Below are 24,988 nucleotides of genomic sequence, written 5' to 3' on the forward strand. Positions count from 1 at the left end.
CTGAACATTTATAATAGTTGGATTGTGTAATATGGTACCTGTACTTTTATTATTTTTATGTGTAATATCCACAACCAGCTATCATTCATGGTGTAATCTTTCACCCACCATAAATGGCAAACTGTTTTAGAAGTTTCTATTTATTGTTCCTTTGTGTTTCTATAATATAAGTATTAAGAGATTAATTAATAAAATATTCTTGTAAATGTACTAGACACAATTAAGCATAGACAGTTTTGAGGTTGAAATGCCTTTAGGGCTTATACTAATGGGAGGTGGTTTATTATCTTATGGTACATTACCAAGTACTGCATTTACTAAAAGGGAAAACTGTGACCTACTGGTTGTGAGAAGGAACACATTATCTATACTCACTGTACGCTGGATGGGCCCTGAACGCAGAGGGGATAAGGGGTTACCACCACCTTTTCTGCACAGGGCGCTGCTCCTCCTGGAGCCAGCCCTGGGCCACGCCATTCCTATCAATCTACTTGTGGCAGTAGCCTCATCACTACCAGCGTCCATTTGCATCATCCCTATACCTGGAGATCCTGCTAAAATCAGATGGATCTGTGCTTGTGTATTACTCTGCATAGCCTGCAACTACATCTACCTGCCCACACTCTATGCGTATGTGGGAAAGCCCTGTTGCCTCTTGGGTACTCCCATTTAGCCACAAGTGAGATGCGACTGATATGCATACAAAATGAGTCACTCACAGATGTGTGTGCTTGGGCTCCAACTCATGCATTCGTGAAAATATACTAGATCCGTCCACCAAAAGTCTTTGTGGGGAATTCAATTCAGTGTGATGTAGAATAGCTGCTATTCAATACAACGCGCTGCTTGGGCGGGCAAAGGATTTCTCCTCCCAAGGGGATGCGAGGAGAAATCCGACAAAAGTGCCGGGCGCGCAGCTGTTTGCCGGCTTAGCACGGCGCTAACAGAGGCGTGCCTGGCAGTGGCGTAACTAGGGCAGGGCGAGTGGGGTGCGTTCCCTGGGCGCCGTGGGACTGGGGGGCGCCGCCGGCCACAGTACTGGCCCGCCCTAGTTAGCCAGTGTAGCGCCGACCGCAATGAGTGCGGTCAGCACTACACATTTACACAGGAACGTCGCTAGGCTTCCAGCGCTGGTCCTGTGCTGCACAGCTGCGCCCGTTTCCTCCCCCTGAGCGCTTGCCCAATAGCGCCAGGAGGCGGGGCTCAGGCTGTGCATAACACACGCATCGCTGGCGGCGATGCGTGTGTTAAACAGCAGCCAATGAGAGTCAGATAGACTCTCATTGACTGCTGCAGCACCCACTGCAAGAGCCGGGCTTCCGTCCGGCTCCTGCAGTGGGTAATTGGACAGACGTCATGACATCATGACATCTCTCCCATAATGCTGAGCGCGCCAGCCCGGGAGGACTGGCGGGCGGCGGCGGTGGGAGGGCGTCGCGGACCGGTGCAGCAGCAGCGTGGATTCAGGTAAGTATATTTTTATATATATTTTTTTTTTCAACCTATCTGCACTACTGGTGGCACAACGGGGGAGGGGGGTGGCTACTACTGGGGGGACCTCTACTGGGGGTGGGGGCACAACGGGGGGAGGGGTGGCTACTACTGGGGGCATCATTATTGGGAGGACCGCTACTGGGGGGGGCTACTACTGGGGGCACTTAATCGGGAGGGGGAACCTCTACTGGGGACTACTACCACATTATAAAAGGGGCCTACTACTAGAGGCACAGCACTGGGGGGACCACTACTGGGGGCAATAATAGGAAGGGCCACTACAGGGGGCACTGGATAGGGGGGATCACTACTGGGTGCCTGCATAAGGGGACCACTACTGGGAAAACTGTATGGGGGGACTACTGCTGGGGGCACTATATAAAGGGCACTGCATAGGGGGGGGGACTACTACTGGGGGCACCATATATAGGGCACTGCATAAGGGGATACCGCTACTGGGCGCACTGCATTGTGGGGACTGCTACTGGGGGCACTGCATAAGGGGGAACACTACATGGGGCACTGCATTTGGGAGGGTACTGAGTAAGGGGAACTAATTGGGGGCTATATAAGGGGGACCACTACTGGGGATACTGTATAAGGGGCACTACTATGGGCCTGCATAAGAGCGACCACATATAAAACAGTAAAGCAGCGCTAAAAAATATGTATAATGATTAAGATTATTTAATAGACATACATTGAAATAGACATACATTAAAACATGATTGAGAAATGCGTGGTTTGACCGCATTTGTCACGTTGCTGCATTCCGCCCACTATGATGTAAAAAAAACATGGGAGGGAAGCACGTGGGGCACTCTGGCTGTATAAATCAGGCATCTAAAGGCATAGCAATTACTTTTTAAAAATCGTGGATATGCAAATTAGCACTGGGATGAAGGTGTTTGTGGGTAATAGTGCATGTGGCATGTTTTGGCCAATAGGAGTGCTCTTGTATAATTTTGGGTCGATTTTGGATTGGGGGTGAATATAACACATTTAGAACTGCAAATAGAATGTCAAATAGAAACCAATGCATCATCGAAATCAGAATGGAACCCAAAATCAACTGTTAGTAAATTATCTTTTTTGAATAGAAACGCTGAGGTCGAATTTGTGGGGATGTTGCTTCTATTTCGGTGGATTTTAAATGAAACCAAAATTTACTTTTAGTAAATGTACCCCATAATGTGGGCAAAAGCCAGATTTATACTAAATTCAAACAACAAACTGTATCTACATTAAATTAATACAAAAAGCAAGTGCCACATTAAATTGATACAATGAGCCGGATCCACACCCAGCCCAGATAACAAAAAACTATACATATAAAAAACTGAATTCACACTGGTTCCTGTTTGTGAATTTACTGTGGATGCGGATTTTTGCGTGAATATAGAGTTGGAAGGCGTGTGCTCCTGCGCTGCCTCTCTCCAGCATCTAACAGGCAGGACCGAGGACCTGCGGCGCTCCGCTAGAGAGACCCGACCACTGATGTGCTACTGCACATGCACGGCATCTCCACTCTTCTTTATTAATTGGCGTTCTGCATGGATGGTCTGATCCAGGAGGCTCTTACCACGTTGGAGACTAGCAGTGCCGCTATGTTACCTGCAAGTACACTATAGCACCACAGTTGTACACTAGACCACCAGTACGGCGATCACGCCTGGTGCAGTATAATGTCTAACAATACCCTGGGCTCCAGGCTGCCACAATTCATATGCTATACTTACCGCTGTTTTTAGTGACATTTCCTGTGTCATATGCTAACTACTGTTCTGCCTGACATAATAAACCTAAAGGTGTGATCGAGTGATTTGCAGATATATCTGTAGATGATTGTCGTTTATACACACTGAACGCCCATTATCTGCTTCTGGCTGCGGGTCCCGCCTGCCGGGGGGCGTGTTCCGCCCTTCTCCCCGCAGCCTCTGCTGCATGTGTACAGGCAGTCGGCAGACCGTCTGTACACACTGGCCGATGGACAGATATATCTGCAGATAAATCTGCCCTCGGCCGTGCATAATAGCCGACGCGATATGTCTGTGTACGACGGCATTCACAGACATATCGCTGGTACACACTGGCCGATGGGCACTAGATATATTGGCCCAATATATCTGTCAGTGTGTACCCAGCTTAAGAACTGGTTAAGCATACCACATGTGGACTAACCGCCTCCAGCACCAACTGCTGCGTTATACACTTATTCAATGCCACTCACATTCCGGCCTCATGTATTATACTCTGGTGCACCAACTTGTCTGGAGAACTACTGCACCCAGCACAATCTGCTTTGCACTTCATATTGACATCTGAACACATACTAATAATTATTGATTACTCTGCTATTGCTCTGCTAATAGTCTATGGACTCAGAGTTTTCAGCATATTACTCTGCTAATGTACAGGTGGTTTTGTGTTGATTCTTTTTGGATCTGGCTAGATCCGTGTGTGTGTGTGACCTAAGTGTGGATCCTGCTTTTTTATTTACATTTAGTTTGGTCCTAGCCTTTTCTGTACATCTTTGTGTGGATGTTCAGTGTGGATCTGGCTATTCGTTTATATTTTGAATGGTAAAATCATACTGCAACCACATTTTCAAGGTGATATTCTATGATAACACCTGGACAGCTTTTTTAAAACGTGCAGTGGGCGCTTAGTGTTACAATGTGCTGATGGGGTGACAGTGTGCAAGGGAAACCTTCTATCCACAATGCAAAAGTAACAGCACGTGCACGTTCCGTCAGGCAAAAGGCAGCTATTGTAAAAACACGTTTAATATGCCCAGTATTGTAGTAAAAGAGATACAGCGGCTGCTGATTCAGTTTTATTTCTGTATTCCCTGAAATACACTGGTAAATTAGCAGGGCGGATGTCCTCTTGTACAAAGTCTGCTGTGTAAACTGGAACAACACTGATAAGTGTGTGTCTCATATACCCTCTATAACGTGACTAAACCACATAGGTTACTCTGTGCCAAGGGCTTGACTAAGTTATTTAATAGTGCCAAGAAGGTGGATGTTGTAATCCGTTCAGTGTGTTTTCTTGAAACAAATCGTGTTTAAACATAAACCCAACTTGCCCAGCCCATTCCAGAAGGCAACATTAGTCCTAAAGACGTGAAGGCATTTGTAAGTAACTTTTCAGATAATTATTTTCTTTTCTTTACCATAGCAGATGTTAGAAATAAATGCTTACCGATGCTTAAATGTTCTGCATTTTAGAAGAACATTACTTTTAAGAATATGGACAGCCTCACGGACATTATAAATGTTTGTGTTCTGGGATGTCTGGAAGCACTGTGTGTTCTTGCTGTTGTGTGAACCTATTGTATTGTCAGAGCTCTGGACAGGATTGTAATTATCTGAGTGGCAATATATGTTCATGGGAGTTACGTAAGTGAGTTAAGCAATTGCAGTCAAAGTCGTGTGTGTTGTTATTGTACTGCTAATGTGGCTTAAATTCACTTGGTATCTTTACTGTGGAAAGGATTATAGCAATCTATATATTATAGATCAGAAATAAACAGCCATTGGGATGGGGAAGACCAAAACACACTGAGGACCAAATGTAATAGGATGAGAGTTTAGAAAATATGAGAGTCTAGCAGTAAACTCTCACATTGATTGAGTTTTATTTTCAAAATGGGAAAACATCTGGATGAGAGTTTCAATCGTGACAGTTTTTTGAGTCTAAAAACATGAGAGTTTGCCTGTTCTCTGTCTCTATTACATTTACTGCTAAACTCTCACCCTATTACATTTACTGCTAAACTCTCACATTTTCTAATCTCTCACCCTATTACATCTGGCCCTGAGTAGGTAACAGGTTTCCTACCTATCCACAACAGAAAGTGGGAAACTGTTGTGATACTGTGAGCAAACGTGTTCTCATAACAACGCTGTTCCTACATTTACTCTTGTAAAAGAGATCTGCAATTATCTTAAGTCTGAAGTTATTGTATTTTTTTTAATCAGCCTTTTTTTTTTTAATTATACCTGATTTATTTAATTTCCATGTCGTCTTGTTTTACTGCAAGTCATGAGAGAAAATCAAGATAGTTGTTCTACAGTGTTCAGTTGCAGTTATGTAGCACATTGTGTAATTAATATTCAACTGTGTATATGTGTATGTATGTATGTATATATATATATATATATTATATATATATATATATATATATATATATATATATATTTTAGGGATATGCAGGCTCGGATAGGTTCGAGTTTGCACGCCGAGTTCGAATTTTTCCCTCCAAAAAAACGGAACTCAGAAAGAGGCAAAGCGTCATCTTGCCTGGACAAACATCATCATGCACATCCCTAATAAATATATATATACAGTCAGGTCCATAAATATTGGGACATTTACAGAATTTTCAGATTTTGGCCTCTGTTCACCACCACAATGGTTTTGAAATGAAACAAACAAGATGTGCTTTAACTGCAGACTTTCAGATTTAATTTGAGGGTAATTACATCCAAATCGGGTGAACGGTGTAGGAATTACAACGGTTTCAATATGTGCGTCCCACTTTTTAAGGGGCCAAAAGTAATGGGACTATCAACTCAAAAGCTATTTCATGGACAGGTGTGGGCTATTCCCTCATTATTTCATTATCAATTAAGCAGGTAAAAGGTCTGGAGTTGATTCTAGGTGTGACATTTGCATTTGGAATCAGTTGATGTCGACTCTCAATATGAGATCCAAAGAGCTGTCACTATCAGTGAAGCAAGCCATCATTAGGCTGAAAAAATCAAAACAAACCCATCAGTGAGATAGCAAAAACATTAGGTGTGGCCAAATCAACTGTTTGGAACATTCTTAAAAAGAAAGAACGCACACCGGAGAGCTCAGCAACACCAAAAGACCCGGAAGACCACGGAAAACAACTGTGGTGAATGACAGAAGAATTATTTCCCTGGTGAAGAAAAACCCCTTCACAACAGTTGGCCAAATCAAGAACACTCTCCAGGAGGTAGATGTATATGTGTCAAAGTCAACAATCAAGAGAAGACTTCACAAGAGTGAATATAGAGGGTTCACCACAAGATGCAAACCATTGGTGAGCCACAAAAACAGGAAGACCAGATTAGTTTGCCAAACAAAATCGAAAAAAGCCATTACAGTTCTGGAACAACATCCTATGGACAGATGAGACAAAGATCAACTTGTACCAGAGTGATGGGAAGAGAAGAGTATGGAGAAGGAAAGGAACTGCTCATGATCCAAAACATACCACCTCATCAGTGAAGCATGGTGGTGGTAGTGTCATGGCGTGGGCATGTATGGCTGCCAATGGAACTGGTTCCCTTGTATTTATTGATGATGTGACTGCTGACAAAAGCAGCAGAATGAATTCTGAAGTGTTTCGGGCAATATTATATGCTCATATTCAGTCAAATGCTTCAGAACTCATTGGACGGCGCTTCACAGTGCAGATGGACAATGACCCGAAGCATACTGCAAAAGCAACCAAGAGTTTTTTAAGGCTAAAAGGTGGAATGTTATGCAATGGCCAAGTCAATCCCCTGACCTGAAATCCGATTGAGCATGCATTTCACTTGATGAAGACAAAAACTGAAGGGAAAATGCCCCAAGAACAAGCAGGACCCTGAAGACATCTGCAGTAGAGGCCTGGCAGAGCATCACCAGTGATGAAACCCAGCGTCTGGTGATGTCTATGCGTTTCCAGACTTCAGGCTGTAAATTGCCTGCAAAGGATTTGCAACAAAGTATTAAAAAGTGAAAGTTAGATTTAGGATTGTTTAGTTTGTCCCATTACTTTTGGCCCCTTAAAAAGTGGGAGGCACATATAGAAACCGTTGTAATTCCTACACTGTTCACCTGATTTGGATGTAATCACCCTCAAATTAAATCTGAAAGTCTGCAGTTAAAGCACATCTTGTTTGTTTCATTTCAAAGCCATTGTGGTGGGTGAATAGAGGCCAAAATATGAAAAATGTCCCAATATTTATGGACCTGACTGTATATATATGTATATATATATATTTCCCCTTACTTGATAACTGAAGTCGTGGAGCTGTACTGAAGAAGAGCACCAGATGGGCATAGTTTTTTATTTTGTAATATACTGAATATGCGGGTTGGGTATGGGATGCCGGGCAGTCGGGATCCCGGCAGTCAGAATCCCACCACCGGGATTCCCGACAGGGTTAACATACCAACACTTGTTGGCAGGTATGCTAACACCCTTCCGCTCCCGCTCTCCCTACCCCTTCCTCTTTGGTGTCTAACCCTAACCTCCCCACCTTAGTTGCCTGAACCTAACCTCCCCCTCCCCGGACCCTAAACCTAACCTTCCCCCTCTCCCTACCCTATCCCTTCCTCTTTGGTGCCTAACCCTAACTTCCCACCTTAGTGCCTGAACCTAACCTCCCCCTCCCCGCATCCTAAACCTAACCCTCCCCCTTTAGTGCCTAACCCCTAAACCTAACCCTCCTCCCAACGCCGCTACTTACCTTCAGCGCCCCGGTGGTTGGGACGTCTGTGCCGGGATTTCTTCAACATCCCAACCGCTTTATGCCAAACACATCCCGAATATGCAACAGCCACAATTGGGATTAGGAGACGTGCAAGGCAAATAACCTTTGGGATTTTATGGATCCTGTCAACTGTCCGCACAGTCTGACATATCATTTTCCCCAGCCAGCAACCTAGGTGCACCAAAAATCCTATCAAAGTAGAGCTAGTACATATTTACTGGCATCTAATTCCGTACCAAAGCCGTCCTTTCAAGACCTTATTTCAATCGCTGACAACTGACAACTGTTCAGCTAACTCCATTAAACAATTGAAGTAACATTTTAGCCACTTACACCCAGAACCCTTCTTATTAGTTTAGTAAATGTTTATGTTTTGAGTATTTTTTTAACAGATTGGAAAACCCCTTGGAACTGGGATACCCTCTAGGGTACGTGTATCACAGGTGGAAAACATACAATTTGTGTAATGGTAATGTCTAAATCCCCTTCACGGAGAGGGACCCTGACGTCATCAGCCAGTGTCCAGCATCATTCCCTGCCATCCAAGTGGGCATAGAGGGGGAATATAACCATGTGGTGAGCGCAGCGAGCCACCGTGCCCGAAGCGTGGCGAGCGGACAACAAACTTGTTTTTAGTGGGAACAAAGTTCTTTTCTTTATCTGGCTGTCATGGGGCAGGAAACTGCACTTCCACCCTCATTTACGTCATTTCCAGGTCCCTAGCACGAAGGGGAAATACAGCCAACCCTTGTGTAATACCCTGTACAAACATGTATGTATTCATTCATTGCAAAATGGCAAATCATTAGACAGAGAATGGTTTCGCATACTCCATGAGATTTTCGAAGCTGTCACTGGTATCCGCACTTCTCCTTAAATCCACCACTCCTTTACAGGGAATATTGTGATAAATAGTTTTTTATCCAAAATGATATCATTATGAGGATAATAAGTTTCATGAACAAGGTATCAGTCCATATAGCATATTGCACCATTCTGCTACCTTAATTTCCTGTTATTTATAATAGACTTATTTATCATGACCATCTGGATATTGCTTTCTCTTCCTACAGCTATAATGACATGTAAAAAGAAACTTCTCCCTGAAGCTGAAGTGCATATTATATTGACACTTATTCATTCATGTGTTCTCTACCTTCTTCATGTCTGATCCTGTAAATATATTTTCAATGTAATAATTGCTTTGTATAATAGATTTTTGTTCATTTCCATAAAAAACACTTTAGCTATTTGTTTGTCCATTCCAGACAGATGTGTCCGCATACATCTAGCCTCTATTTGCGCCATTCCCAGGCGTGGACTCTGTAGCTCCGAGCATCTTTTTGTGCAACTTTTCCTTTACAATGCATTTTCCCTTCGCAAAGTGGTGTGAATAGGACGCACAAGCAGTTTTCTGCTGATTAAGATGATATGCAGCATGCCTATGTTTCTGTGTGCAACTGTGGGTGTCTCTGCATGCATGCAACATGCTACATTACAATGTCACAGCCACTGGACACAGCAGATTATAACAGTAGTCGCTCACAGAATATAGACATGCCACATATCATTTTAAACAGCAGAATCTGCTTGTGCATCACTTTGCAAATAAAGTTGCGTATGCGCTAGCAGATAGTGGAACGACAGTACGATTACAAACATTGTAATCATACAGTCATTCCCCTTCCAATGCTGTGCCTACACTGAACGATATGTCACTAAGTGTAGGCACCCTCCCTCATCCCTGAACATGCCCAACCTGTCGTTATCGGCAGATTGACCAGCATGTTCAGGCGATGATTGATGTCGAAAAACGGCCAGCATAATTTTCATGCCTGATTCATGCACGATTAATGAGCGATTGAACGATGGCTCATTTTAATCGGCAATCGGATATGCGGCTTAAGACACATTTTAAGGGGAAAAGTCGCACGAAAAGATGTTATGGTAAAGAAAAGATTTTAAAAATTCACATCGAATATGCCTCGTACGTTTATGCTCGGAGCTATTCAATTAAAAGCCCTTCTCTGCGCACTGTAAATCTGCGGCTTACGAGCATTAACCCATAGATTCCATGATAAGTACCCAGAGCTATGGGTTAATGAGTTTGCGGTGGCTGCAATAAGGGCAAAAAAACACTACTTGGCACGGATTTCTAATCGAGACTCAGGAGGTGGTTAATGTAAGTGACTGCCGTTGGGCTGTAATTGAATAACTCCGGGGCACTGCATTAAGGTTAATTAGCCCTTTGAGGCTAATTGAATTTGGTCCATAATCTTCACATCAATGGTTGAATATTCTCATAGAGATATCTGTGCGGTAAAAAGACTTTGGGGTTAATATATTAAATGTTGATTTTAATAAATAAAAAATAAATCTAAATCGATTTTTTTGTTTCAGGGGCTAAATGGCAATTTACTAACACCTAAAATCGATATCTAAAAAAACATTGGTTATTAAAAGTGTGATTTAAGTCCTGAAACACAACGTCTGCGTTGAACGATTTAGATCGATTTTTTAATTGATTAATATCGACCGTTAGCAAATATTCCCTCTAGAGTACAGCGGCACTTAATTACTAGTTTAATATCGGCAATAGTAAAGAAATATTGGGTAGATTTCCACTCATCTGTTGTGAACATAAACTGTAAATGTGATCTTATAGAAGTATATGGGATTCCATTAGGCTCAGACAGGTACAAATAGCCATTGGAATAACTAAACAAGGAAAATGTACTTAGCTGTCACCTGGAGTGGTGGATGATAGGTGCATAGATATTTGTCAATATTATAGATGTGTTGCTAACCAATGTTATATATTTTTGTTGCACACCAAGATAATGGTCTGGTGGGTCAGCTCACAGTGAGCTACAGGAATGATCCCAAAACCTATGGTAACATGGGTAATAAAAAATGAATAAAATAAGATTGGAATAACTAGCTAGCTCAGCCCTTAATCAGCCTGTTCTTTGTGTAACAAGCTAATAACTAGGCTCACCACGAGCATACAGTATGTTTAGCAAGGCTTGCCACCTGCAGCTAGATATTGTATATAAGCACACACCAGACTAGCTACAAACTATACCATATATTCTATTGAGATTTTTCGTAGGGAACAATTACGATCTTTTAATGGATATTATAATATAGTGTATAAAACTGATTATGTAATAATCCTTAAATGGTCGGTGTAATATCATCTAGAATCCATACCGCCCAAATATCTCTATATACTGTATGCGGAACAGTCCCAAGGTGAACATGTGCTACATGCACATGCTCGGTGTACGTGGCATTGAGGGTGCACTACTGACATAGTTTTCCTTGGACTGTCCTGCTTTTAACACTCTAAGTCCAGCGTTGCAGGCAAACTGTCCCTCCGGTGCCTAAAATCCCTGTTTTCTTTAAAGTGTGTGAAATGAAATGTAACAATCAATACGGTGGGTTTAAAAATTCAAAACTAGCTGACAGCAATGCTGTTTGTTTCAAATGAATACCCTGAAAAATTCCCACAAATGGTATAAATACCACAATCTCGCAACACCGTTTGCAACGGATGATTCATAATCTACTACACATAGATAGCCTACTGTTGTATTACGCTCTCCTTTGAAATTAAGAGCATTGTTATTGTGGGCCCATGACTGTTAACAAGTCAGTCTTTGGGGGTCTAGTCATCACTCATTTAAAGATAGGGAAATCTTATTTTCTGTGTCTTTTACACAAATGGAATTAACGTTGCAAACTTGCAATTCATTGTCTAGGCAACGCAGGGGAAGTCTCCTTAACTGATACAACACCAAAGCTAAACACAGTCCTCATATACTAGTAAGGGGACCTACTCATTTTTTAATTCAAGAAGCTCCAAAAATATTTTTTTTTTACTTTGTCAGTCTAGTTATATGCCATCTCATGTTAGTGTGATTACCCCCCAATCGTCTTGTAAATCACTTTTTCTGACATCCGATAACTTTTGTCTGGCCTGGTATGGCTGTGTCCCAGGCTGGCCCTATAAAACGTTGGTCACCCTAATGCAGAGTTTCCCAAACTTGCTGCTCAAGGCAGGGGCAGAAGTATGGGGGAGAATGGAGGTGCCGGGCACCAGCACTGAAGGGGCACCTCCTCCATCACCCACAATATATTCACCCAACTTAGGGCTGTAAATATGGGGGATAGGGGGGCACTAAATGATAACTTGCCCCAGGTATCTGGGTTGAACTTACGCCACTGGCTCAAGGCACCGTAACGGTCCAGATTTTAAGGATAACCATTCTTGGGCACAGGTAACTTAATTTGTACTTCAGTCTTTTGATTTAACTATCCGTTCTCAACCATGGATATTCTTAAAACTTGGACAGGTAGGGTGACTTGAGGACCAAGTTTGGATACCTCTGTCCTAGTGCCATTCAAAAGGTAGTCTTAGGAGAGTGGAAATTCATAGCGGGTGATCCAGCATGTCAGAAGCGCTGGTAACACCCCTGTGGCATGTGACTACGCCCCTTTCTTTTTGGCCCCAGATACTGCAACTTGAAGAGATGTGAGGCATGACCATACACCTTACAACAATCGTTCCAGAGGAAGTGGGTCAACTGTGTTCCTGCAGTGTGAACATAGTAAAGGGGCGTGGAGAGTGCTTTGGATCAATTTCGTGTAGAGCAGCTGTGAGTAGGACTAAACATCCTCAAGGCCGAGATGTACTAAATAGGAAAATGCGGTAAAACCCCCAAAAATGCTGTTCCCCAAATGTACAAAGCATTCCGGTGCTTCGTCCCGATGGGTAACGCCACCTTCCGGTGGCTTTACCTAATAGAAGCCTATGGGCTTCTCTTTGGGATGCTTCCTCTTGGGAGGGATCCGATCAGATCCCCCGTGAGCTCCCGTGGCCCGCAGCCTTCTGTGCATGTGCAGAAGGAAGCCAGAGGGACTTCTGGGTGTTAAACCCGGAAGTTCCTCTGCCCGGCAGCATCGCAAAGGATAGCTCTTATCAGGAGAGCTGTCCTTTGCAATATTCTTGGTACATACCGTGGTAATAAACAGGCGGGATTTACCGTATCACTAAGTGATATCACCCGCCCTAAGTGCCTTGCCAATTTGGACACCCGCTCCCCCAATTGGCAATGTGGGCAAATCAGGGCTGTTCTATTATAGTCCATGGGTTTGTGAAGATATCTCTCTGCCATTTCTTCTGCTGTGGGAGAGGAAGGGACAGGAAGTTACTGTACAAACAGGATAAAGCACACCTCTTGTATGCTGCTAATAATTGTTTCGTTGTAAACGATCATCTGGACTTCAAATTGTTGAAGCGACATTTTAATATGCAGGATTTGATCATTCTCTGTACACACTACAAATTCTGAACAATGCCTTTCCAACGGGACTACTCTCCCGGAATAGCTGTCAGGCTCCCAAAAATGTGGCGCACAATGCCTTCCGCAAGAGAGGGCAAGTCTCCCGGCCAACACATGTGGAAAATCCCACTCACCCCCACCCCCGCAGCCACTTACCTACCAAGTGAAAGTGGCTGTTCTCGGGGGGCGATGAAACCATTCGCTCTGAATCGCCTTATCATAGCCCCGCCCCCTCCTGTACAATGCCGGTAATCGCAATTGCACTGCCACACCCTTGCATCACTTACCATTGCCGCCGCCACGCCCCCTGCAGCGCCGTCCGGAGGGGGCAGCCAGAAAGTCGTTAAGTATGACAGAATGTGTGCTTGAAAACGGGGGAGAGGAGATCCGAACGCAGGCGTGCCTAACAGTCAAAAGGGCGTTTAATGGGAGTGCATAATTAGTAAAGGAGCGTCATCGACCACGTCACTTGGTTGTCTTTTAGCCTGAACTGCTCGCAGTGATAGCGGTTAGAAAAACCTACCACAAGCACTGCAAGCAGTTCTGATGCCTTTCGATGTACCCGATTAATCTAATAAATACCGGAGATGACTTGTGATGCGAACGGCAAAGGGGCGTCTTTACAAAATAGCGAGCGCATTTTTCGTTCGCTCGCTCAGACATAGAGGCGTCAACAAACTTCAAAGAGCGAGCGCTCAATTTAAATAGCAGGCCCCTTTTTGGGAACGACCGTCCGCAAATAGCGTCTGGCTCTGAATCAGGCCCTCAGTTATTTAGAAACCACTGCAACTTCTTCCATAAATGGCTTACCAGTGTATAGACAGCAACCAATATAGATTATTAAGAACCATCCTTCAAAGTTTTGCCCATATAGTATAATTAATTATGGGTGGGGACAATTTATTTATTAACATGAAAGCATACTTGCCTACTTTTGAAAAAAGCATTTCAGGGAGATTGTGACAGCAACACCTATGAGTGCGGCGGTAAAATGGGTGTGTACTACTACATCTGAGAGGCCTGTCATAAAATTGATTAACATACAAAAGTAAATGAGCCCCAAAGCAATTAATAAGATCTACTTGTTGATGAAAACACACTGAGACTTTTCAGAAAATACATGTAGCCATAGGGATCATTGTACCTTATAGCCAATGCAGGGAAATTACACTAATGATCCCATTTGAATGCATATATATATGTTTATATATAAATAAGAGTCCAAGGGAGCCCGCACGCTTTGCGACATTTACATCCATTTGGCGTGCGACCTCAATGTAACCGTCACAAAAAATGAGGTTCACTTGTATACAAAAAAAATTCAGAGGGCACTTACCATCCCAGAAGGTAAACAGTTCTTTATATTTGTTACATACCACCAGTGTCAAAATACTCAGGCTATGTCCGACGTTTCGATCCCTTTGTGAAGGTAAATAGAACGTCACAGAATGCTGACGCCATCAGAAAAGGTGCATAATGGGCATAAGGTGTAATCGGGGAGATTGCTAGACTCTTCAGGGAGACGGAGAGATTGCTACTATTTCAATCAGGGAAAGTTGGCAAGTATGTATATAAGATTACAGTGACTATAGGGAATATGCATTTTTCTGTGTGACTATCTGTAGTACAATATTATAAAATAAAAAATGTAAATCTGTAGACAGAAAGCCACAACATTTTTACGTGATCAGGTCTTGGATAGTGTGAAATGGAAACAATTTTAGGAACATTATTAGTAATGTTGTATAAAAACACTGGTTATTACACATCCCAGAAAACTCGTAATAAAAAGCAGGTTTCTGGAATGCTGCAATAAAAAAATAATATGAAAAGACACTTTGCTTTGAGAATTAATTTACCACATTCGATTGTGCATATTGTGGTCTAGGGAAATAGCTAATCTGGCCTTGCATCATAATATAGTGGTGTGTGTTTAAGATACAAAACCAACAGCGTTATCTAATATCTATTCTGAATTTGGCTCAGTAATAAGAATGAAAAACAAATGATAAATGGTGATAATAGTAGTCCCTTGCTTTTACATTTCATGTGTTCAGAGACTGGAAATTACTTGTGCTATTATTTTGCAATGACCTCATACATGGGGATTTTGAAGCCCTTGCTGAGTTCAGTAACATGGGGACATGAAACAATGCTTAGATTTACATTTTTAGGGAGACTTCTATTTACAAATTTTATTATTAACGCATCACTAATTTCATTCTTTTGTTTACGTGTTCATGTATGTTTCTTTAAGTGTCTTTGGTATAATCATTAGCTGTGAATGTAATCTGCCTGGCTTAGACATGTCTAAAGTAATATATCATATGATTGTTTAATAAACAAAGGGCCTGATTCAGACCCACTCGCGAGCGGCTGTCTGCTCGCAAGTGGGTCGATGTTCTGCACTGAGCATGCGCACGACGGAGGGAGCTCCGTCGTGCGCATGCGCCAGACACGACGAGCGAAGGACTTTCCTTCGCTCGTTGTGTCTGATCAAAGGGGGCGTGCTGTCGATGTTGATTGACAGCACGCCCCCTTTGGTGGGCGTGCCGTGGGCGTGCCTCCCTGACGGGGGCGTTCCTAAGGGAACGCCTCCCGTCAGAAGCCGGCCCACTGACATCACTAGTGATGTCAGTGGGAGTGATTTTGGCTCTGATAGAGCCAAAATCACTTCGGGCCTTGCGGTTGAAAACCTCAACCGCAGGCTCCGGCTCGCAGTTTCGATGGTCGCGATGGTCAAGACCATCGCGCCCATCAAACTGCACGCTCGTATAGGCTGTGGGTGGTGACCCACAGCTATACGAGCGTCCAGGAGGACGCTCCATAGTTATGGAGGCCGGCCCTCATTCAGAGCGTGCGCTCTGCTCAGAGCGTACGGCTCTGAATGAGGGCCAATGTTTGATTATCATTAGTCTATTTCTGATGAGGGACATGCAGCGTCTTACATTTTTAAGTATGCAATAAATCTTATGCCGAATCAGAATAGATAGAGATGAATCCATTCTGTAAGTAAAAACTGTAATTCAATTGCTCACAAACACAGAATAAAAAACAGATAATGATATTTGTATATATATGAAGAGTAGTGGTACTGTGCACTGTGTCCATGTATGCATAACAAAGACCATTGCAGAGAGCAATATATGTGGCACTACACCGAATAAAAATACATTTTTAGTGAATTTTTGGTATCTCCTCCATTCACACTTGCCCAGATCTGTCTTGACCTCATCCAGTTTGGCCACGCATTGTGTGTTGTCTGTAGATGACCGTACATAAACAGGGCCTATAATGGTCAGCTCCCAACCAGATTTCTTATAGTTACAGACAGGACTGTACAGAGGACAATGCAAATGGTGCAGCGACCCTGGACAGGCCCCAGCAGTACCTGGCTCCATCTAGTGGTCTTCCCAGAGAGATGCAAGATGCATTTTTAGGTAGCACTCCGCTCACAGCCCAGCTTTTTGCTCCGGTTCTCCTCTACTGTGATGTCATGACATCATGTAGGGGTCAGCTCTGGTTACAAGCATGCCAATAACGGCACAAAATATTTCCATTGGACTATTACTGCATACTATCCTCATCAGACTAAGGCAGAGTTGTATTAAGCCATGTGGGAGAGATAAAGTAGGAAAGATAAAGTACCAACCAATCAGCTCCTAACAGTCATTTTACAGGCTATCTTTGAAAAATGACAGAAGCTGATTGGTTGGTACTTTATCTCTATCCTCTTTATCTCTCTCCAAGGCTTTGATACATCTTGCCACAAATGTGATGATATTTGACCAGTTTGCTAAAATCACCAATGTATGAACGCCCTAAAAAATGTCACTCACCGTATTTTTGGTGTATGCCTTAGCCTGCTGAGTCACTGCACATTGTTGATTGACAGTCATTGTATGTATTCATTTCTAAACTGAGAATCAAACCAATATTGTTTTAAAACGTTTCCTATAAGCTGCTTCTATAATGCCTTACTGCAGGTAACTCCTTTTGCCAGCTATCTGTGTGTACATATCCACACCTGAGTGGTTTTCTTACGTTCCTTGTTACTGGAAACGTTTCCTATTTGTCTGCTTTTACAAGCTTATAAAAATGTACGATAAAGGCTGACAGAAGATAAAGATATAATGAATCCAAGCTGCCTATATATTATACATTGTACTGAAATCGTCATTTGTTCTTCTTGGCTGAAAAGATGGCAGTTAGTGCTAGCTTAGTAACAGGCAAAAACTAGTTCCCAGTTCTGTACAATTTATTAAGACAGTTACCAGTTTAACACGGAGGCAACATGGTTGTAACCTCTTTTTGCTGCACATATTATGCTTTCTTTCTTCATGGGCACATGACAAAATATTTTGCAAGCTTAGCCAAGGATGTTTGGCTATTGTATTCCATTTTAGAAATCTGACATACAGTTTAAATAGCAAATATTAAGTTTATGGTCCTGCTTGAAAGACATAAACAAATCACATTGACAAGCAATATATACAATACTGTGCAAAAGTTTTAGGCAGGTGTGGAAAAAATGCTGCAGAGTAAGAACGCCTTCAAAAATAGAAGTGTTAATAGTTTATTTTTGAAATGCAGCCCCAAACTTGCAAGGACCCTCCACTGTGCTTCACTGTTTTCTGCAGACACTCATTATTGTACCGCTCTCCAGCCCTTCGGCGAACAAACTGCCTTCTGTTACAGCCAAATATTTCACATTTTAACTCATCAGTTCAGAGCACCTGCTGCCATTTTTCTGCACCCCAGTTCCTATGTTTTCATGCTTAGTTGAATCACTTGGCCTTGTTTCCACATCGAAAGTATGAGTTTTGGCCAGACTTCTCCGAACATTTGATGGGTGTACCTGGGTCCCACTGGTTTCTGTCAATTCTTAGCCGAAGGGCTGGAGAGCGGTACAATAATGAGTGTCTGGAGTGTCTGCAGGCAACAGTGAACCATGGTGGAGGTTCCTTGCAAGTTTGGGGCTGCATTTCAGCATATGGAGTTGGGGATTTGGTCAGAATTAATGGTGTCCTCAATGCTGAGAAATACAAACACGTACTTATCCATCATGCAAAACCCTCAGGGAGGCGTCTGATTGACTCCAAATGTATTCTGCAGCAGGATAACGACCCCAAACATACAGCCAATGTCATTAAGAACTATCTTCATTGTAAAGAAGAACAAGGAGTCCTGGAAGTGATGATATGCCCCCCAGAGAGCCCTGATATCAACATCATCGAGTCTTTCTGGGATTACATGAAGAGACAGAAGGATATGAGTAAGCCTACATCCACAGAAGATCTGTGGTTAGTTCTCCAAGATGTTTGGAACAACCTGCCTGCCGAGTTCCTTCAAAAACTGTGTTCAAGTGTACTTAGAAGAATGTATGCTGCTTTGAAGGCAAAGGGTGGTCACACCAAATATTCATTTGATTTCTATTTATCTTCTGTTCATTCACTTTGCATTTTGTTATTGATAAAAATAAACTATTAATACACTTTTATATTTGAAAACATTCTTACTTTGCAGCATTTTTCCACACCTTCTCAAGGTACGTGCCAACCCCGTCTCTTTTACCTCCATACTAATGGCACTTATTACTGTTCCAGTTTTAAGTGGCACCCGGTGCATATTCCTGGCAGTCGGGAAGCTGTGGGTGGAACAGCTTAGAATAGCAGCTGGTCCTACTCATCTGGTCTAGCCAATAGGTGACTTCTCTTGAGTTGCAATGCCTGGGTAGCGAGTTGTCAGTGTGGCTCCTCCGCCAGTTCCCCAATATAACCTGCTCATTTCCTCCCAGTTTCTGAACTCTTATTAGACCAGGAGCTTTCAGAGCAAAAAGCAGCAAAAAGGTCGTCACAGTTGGGGTTTATGAAAGACAAGTGGAGACACATTGGAACCTCTGGCCATTCACTTAAATTTTACCCCCTCTTCTATACTTTCACTATTGTGTGTGTGTCTGTATATATACATATATAATATGTGTATGTGTTGAACTGGCACACTGAGTTTAACTAAATATTAGTTCGCAAAAGGTTGCGGATATATAGAGGGAAATTGCCATATGTTTTGTATTGACTAATACAGATAAGTAAAACCCCAGAGTGTGCTAACTGTGCTGGGAATAACAAAATACATTATAAAACCATCAAGGTAATCTAGTAAGAAAACATTTTACAGCAAGCTGTTAGCACAGGTGACAGAAACCCCTATATAGTCAGGTGCATAATGCTGTTGGGAAAATGACACATTCGCCCTATCTCACAGCATAGACCTAGTTGCCCCTGGGAGTAACATGTTTCTGCCCTAGTAATAATATTGTTACTGACTTCTGTTTTACACTAACCTGGTGTCAATTCTACTTGCCCATAACAACTTGGAAAATCTGTAAGTATCATGGCTACATGAACACACATCTGCAAAGATGGAAGGGCCTGCTGGTAAATTACTTTGGGTAAATTAACCTTAATATCAGGTTTAGGAAACATGAAACACAAGTGCTATCAGTTGGTCCTATAACTGTAGTTCAAAATAATAGGCCTCCGAAATAAAGGGATGCTAATGGAACATTTGTAGGATACAAGGTGAGGAGTTGGCCAATTGGACAAGGTAGGCGATTTCATAAATGGCAGAGGTTAGATTATCAGAGAGGTGAAGAGGAGGTATTTGTTGGAGCATAATTAGAGTAAGAGTCCATGGGCTCGATTCAGACCCGCTCGCTAGATGCGTTCGAATGCACAAATCCGGCCAACCCACAGCAAGGCAGGCGTTCACATGGCAAGGCATTAGCACGCCCACTATGACCCGTATTCAATTAGTTTCGCACCCGCGTTACTTTTTTGCATGCCGGACTTTTCGCCTTCATTGTGTCTTTTAGCCACGGAAACTTATTGTGCGCGCCCCCGCTATTCGCCATATTCAATTACAAAAGACGCGAAAACAGACACCCGAATTCAGAACAGGCGGAAAGTGGTGTCAGAATCGGGGAAATCAGCCTGAACTCCCCAAAAGGATGCGGAAACATTGGGGATCAATGAAGTAGTGCCTAATGAAACCGTTTGGGATACTTAAGCTTGCACAATTGCCACTATTTCGCGTCTTTGCACAAGTTGTGAAGAATGGCATAAAGAAGTATTTTTTTGGAGAAAATAAGTAGTCCTGGCAAATTTGAGGTACTTGAAAATGGGTGCAAGCATATTTAAAAGTCGCTAAAGTGAAGTTAAAAGAAACGTAAAAAACGCACCTTCAGCAAATGCCTGCAATCAAACACCTCACCCATACTTGCAGACCCCCCAAAAGTCTATTTCTCTACTTTTTAAGTTTGTACCCCACTTTGCACTTTTTCGCTCCCCTTTTTCAAAGTGTTTTTTTGGGGTGTTCCTCACTTTTTTTTAGGTGTTTTTTTTTTACGCAGTTATCCTTTGGGGAGCTGTCCCAAGGATGCTGAGTGGTTTCCCCACCTATGCACCCCGAAATAAAGATTTTGCACTTTTTTTCTCCACCTATTCAGAGGCAAATGTTATTCGCCTATTACATTGCATTTTCGCGTGCGCGAAAAGTGTTTGCAATTGAATATGGAGATAAGTTGCCGCCTGGCGAAAAGTCGCAATCGGCGATACTATTTCGCGGATCTCGGCATTTCAATTCTAATTGAATACAAGCCTATGTCTTGGCGTGCGATCGCTTTGTGTATGCAGACGCCCACTAGCCTGTCTTAAGACGCCCACTTGCGCACATAATCTCCAGCCAGGAAGTGTATGCAACCATCGGTAAGTCAGGTACCATCGGATGCGATCGCAGCGCTTGTCACAGACCAAACCCTACCGCAAGCACTGCGAGCAGTGTAAAAACCAGCCAGGTGACTTGTACTATCACGCCTCTGAAACGGTGTTAAGCCGCTCAGGCACGCCTGGGTTCGCATCTCCACTCCCCCGTTTTTAATGGCTAGCCCCTGTCACCACCCACAAACTGCTTCTCCTGTCACTCACTCTGCTGGGCTGTCTATGCGCAGCGAGCGAACACTTCCCGATTTTTTGCACTGGTTTGCACACACGTGCGCACAATGTGAAAATCGGCCAGCTATGAGCTAACGCATTCCTAGCGAGCGGGTCTGAATCAGGTCCTATGTCCACAACATATGGTGAAGGCAATTGTACCAGTGCTCTTTAGGTATTGGACATGAGCTTTAATAGGATTCTTCAGGATATAGAAAGCTGAAGTAGCTGATAACAAAGGTATGAATAGGTATGAGGAATATCACCTAAAGGGCAGCTTTCAGAATGAGGATCTTACAAGTCTATATACAGTACATGAGAACTATATCATCAGTTTTGTGGAAGACTGTTTAAATAAAAGATGTATTTTATAAAATGTTCTTTCGTAATATAATAAGTGTGTATTGTGAAAAGAATGACTGTTCATATGGAAACAACTTGCATTGTATCTATATTTATGTGTTAGTATGTTAGTGTAGGTCATCCAGGCATGATTCATCTTCTGATCATTTTATATTATATTGTTATACACATGGTGAAGCTTTCCATTTGCTGCATTGTAACAAAGAAACATAGAATGTGATGGCAGATAAGAACCTCTTGGCCCATCTAGTCTGTAGTTAGCTTCCTGGTAGAATTACCTGAAGGTAGAGTTTTTATTTTAGTTTAGGCCAAGTTTGCACTGTGCCAGTACTTAATGCCAAAAGTCCTGGAATGTGTAATCTGCCATAAATGTACTGTGAATGTACCTATTTTATATAAGTGAATCTGTTACTGTAAATAATCATACCTGTTTCCCAGTTTCTGGACTTTGTAAATGTCCCTCAATGTGTTTATTTCGATGATCAGAAAACAGTACAAATGTGTTTGACAAATGCTGAAAAATATTTTCTCTATATTTGTTTATATACATATATACTATGTAATTTACAGGTTTGATGGAGCAGATTCTGATCTTTCTTTCTTTTCCTCCATTCTGAAGAGTAAGATGGAATCTTTCAGCTATGATTTGCATGCCGTGCATGAGAACCCGCACACTAAACAATCTATTGTGGCATGGTGATTTGTGGCTGCTGAGACCCTATTTACCTCCTGTCTACCTCACTGCTTTACATAACTCTATGCTGACTCTATGGTTTTGTTTGGACATATAAATGCTGCATCGCATAGGGGTATATTCACAAACTGTGTAAGATGAGCTCATTTAAGATAACACTGCATGTCCAAGTGCCACCTAATCTCCAGTATCTTATATAATCATGTAGTTCATAAATTCTCCTCCTAATACATCATATCTCTAAATGACGATCTCTGTTCAGATACCAATGTTTGGATACTGTATATCCCACACTTTCATTCTTCACACGGTATCATTCTTACTAGAAACGTCTTACTGAGGCACAAGTTGAATTACAAAGTACCTGTGTTTACAGCTTGCAATAAAATCATAGCATTTGCTTAACTATAGAAGTAATAGAAGGCAAAAAGGCAAATCTACCAATTATTTTTGTAATTTCCTTAAGTTTCTAATTCCAAGAGTCCCACTTACTAATGCTGGGCATACACAGCAAGATAAAATGCCTGTCAGACCGACAGACATTTTATCTGGCCGGCTGCCAGCCGCAGATGTCCGCGGCATACACTGTGAGAGAAATCTCACAGTGTATAGCCCGACATCCGCGCTCCGCCCCCGGGGGAGGAGACATTTCCCTGTTCCTTCCGTAGGAAGGAACACAGGAAATGTCCGTCTGTCGGCTGCGCTGGGCATACACTGCCCGATGCGGCCGACAGTTACCGGGTAAATATTGCATCGGACGGGCATGCTGGACAATCCAGCATGCCCGACCGAGCAATATTTAACCCTCGGTCGCCCCCCCCCCACGCTACAATTATCGCGGTAATCGGGCGGATCGTCCTGATAATTGCAGCGTGTATGGCCAGCATAAGTCTTTTTCACTATTGCAGATACAGTGAATTCTAGAAATGTTCCGATAATAACAAAATTGCAGCAATGTGTATCATAAAGTACAGTAGTTATGTTTCTTATAGTTTATCCAACTACTTATGTGAGCACCTAATACTTCGCTTATCAGGTCATTTCTAAGTGAGAGCTTAAACATAAAAAAACCATTTTAAAACTGAATTGTTAATAAAGATTAGGAACTGTTGTGTAATGACAGTAGATGTAAACAGGTAGTGCACATGTCATGCAGTTACAGTATAACAGAAATATCTTCGCTGACCTTTTCAAAGTGGCTCCTGCATTGGCAACTGCATGTCATATTCAGACCCATCAGAGTGACGGCTGCTGTGATATTTACATTTGAAATTTCCTTGTACTGATACATTTACCACTATCAGGAGCAATTAACATGTATTTATTTTTTAATTCTAATGTAAATATTTTATATTGAAATTTTATTTAATTGAAAAGCATCCAGATTTCAAACCACACATTACAATTGTTGAGGGAAATAACTTACAGAGCTCTTTTCGCTACCAGCTTGGAACACTTTAATGATACTATTAGGGTGGTGGTAACAGTTGACATGTTGATATCTGTCATCAAACAGCACTTTAATATATTACAATATATGACACTAGAAACATTTCAAATTATTAAAGAAATTTACTGCGTTATCAATAGCTTTCAGCTTCAAAATGCCTAAAGGGCCCCATACACGGTGCGTTATGCACCTTGCGATGCGACGGCCGATCCGATGGCCGACATATCGGGCGGTCCCCGCAAACGGAGTGATCAGGTGGCCGACCGTCCAAAATGCCGGCACCCCTCTCCCCCACCCGCATAGCGCTGCATGGGATTGTACATCGCTCCCCCAGATCAACTGAACATGCAGAAAGATCTGGAGGAGCGATGTACGATCCCACGGGAACACGCACTGGCCGATATCGTACCCACACACAGAATGATATAGCAGCGATATCCTTCCAATCCGTTGGATCGGCTGCTATATCGCACCGTGTATGGGGCCTTTAGTGTTGACGTACTAGAATTCTTATCTCTCCCCACATAAAGATGAAACAAACAAGCACCTTTTATATGTTAAATGTTAGCACATCCTATACCACCATCCAGGTCATTGATGGTGATGTAAAAATGGAACTGATTATCTTGTTTTGTTTTGTTTTTTTTTGTAATGTGCTTATTGAAAGAGTCAAATAGTATTAGCAATACACAGGCAAACAATAAGCAAGTCATGGTAAAAGTCAACATAAGTTCTGTCCCAGAACAATAACCATGTTAGATACAGAAAATATGCATAGCATAGACGTCACATGGAAATAAAAGGCTCAGATAATAGAGGCAAAAAAACGGAATACTACTGAAGAATGGTAGTTTATCCCTGTCTCACGGGAGAATGGAATAATAGTTATATTTTTAATGTGCCTACAGAATGGAATATAATTATTGAGATGGACAATTAATTTTGGCTCTTATAACACTCATATACTTTTCAACTGGACAGAGTTAGTTATTCAGGACAAGCACATGCCATTTATGCCAGTATGCATGCCAGATTTAGCTGTTTTTCAGGGCTGGTCCCAGGTCTACTAGCTCCCTATGCACTAAAAGTTGGAGCGGTATTTATCTGTATCTGCCTTTAATCTAAACTCT

At 42.4% G+C, this 24,988-nt stretch overlaps 1 protein-coding gene across 2 annotated transcripts in view; it reads left to right on the forward strand.

Annotated features, from left to right (window-relative positions):
- Window positions 1-24,988, forward strand: part of SHROOM2 (shroom family member 2) — a 301,341-nt gene that overhangs the window by 243,053 nt on the left and 33,300 nt on the right. The gene's annotated exons all lie outside the window — the stretch shown is intronic.

This window comes from Taudactylus pleione, unplaced genomic scaffold (assembly GCF_031769625.1).
Source record: "Taudactylus pleione unplaced genomic scaffold, aTauple2 ptg000026l, whole genome shotgun sequence".
Taxonomy (NCBI): domain Eukaryota; kingdom Metazoa; phylum Chordata; class Amphibia; order Anura; family Myobatrachidae; genus Taudactylus; species Taudactylus pleione.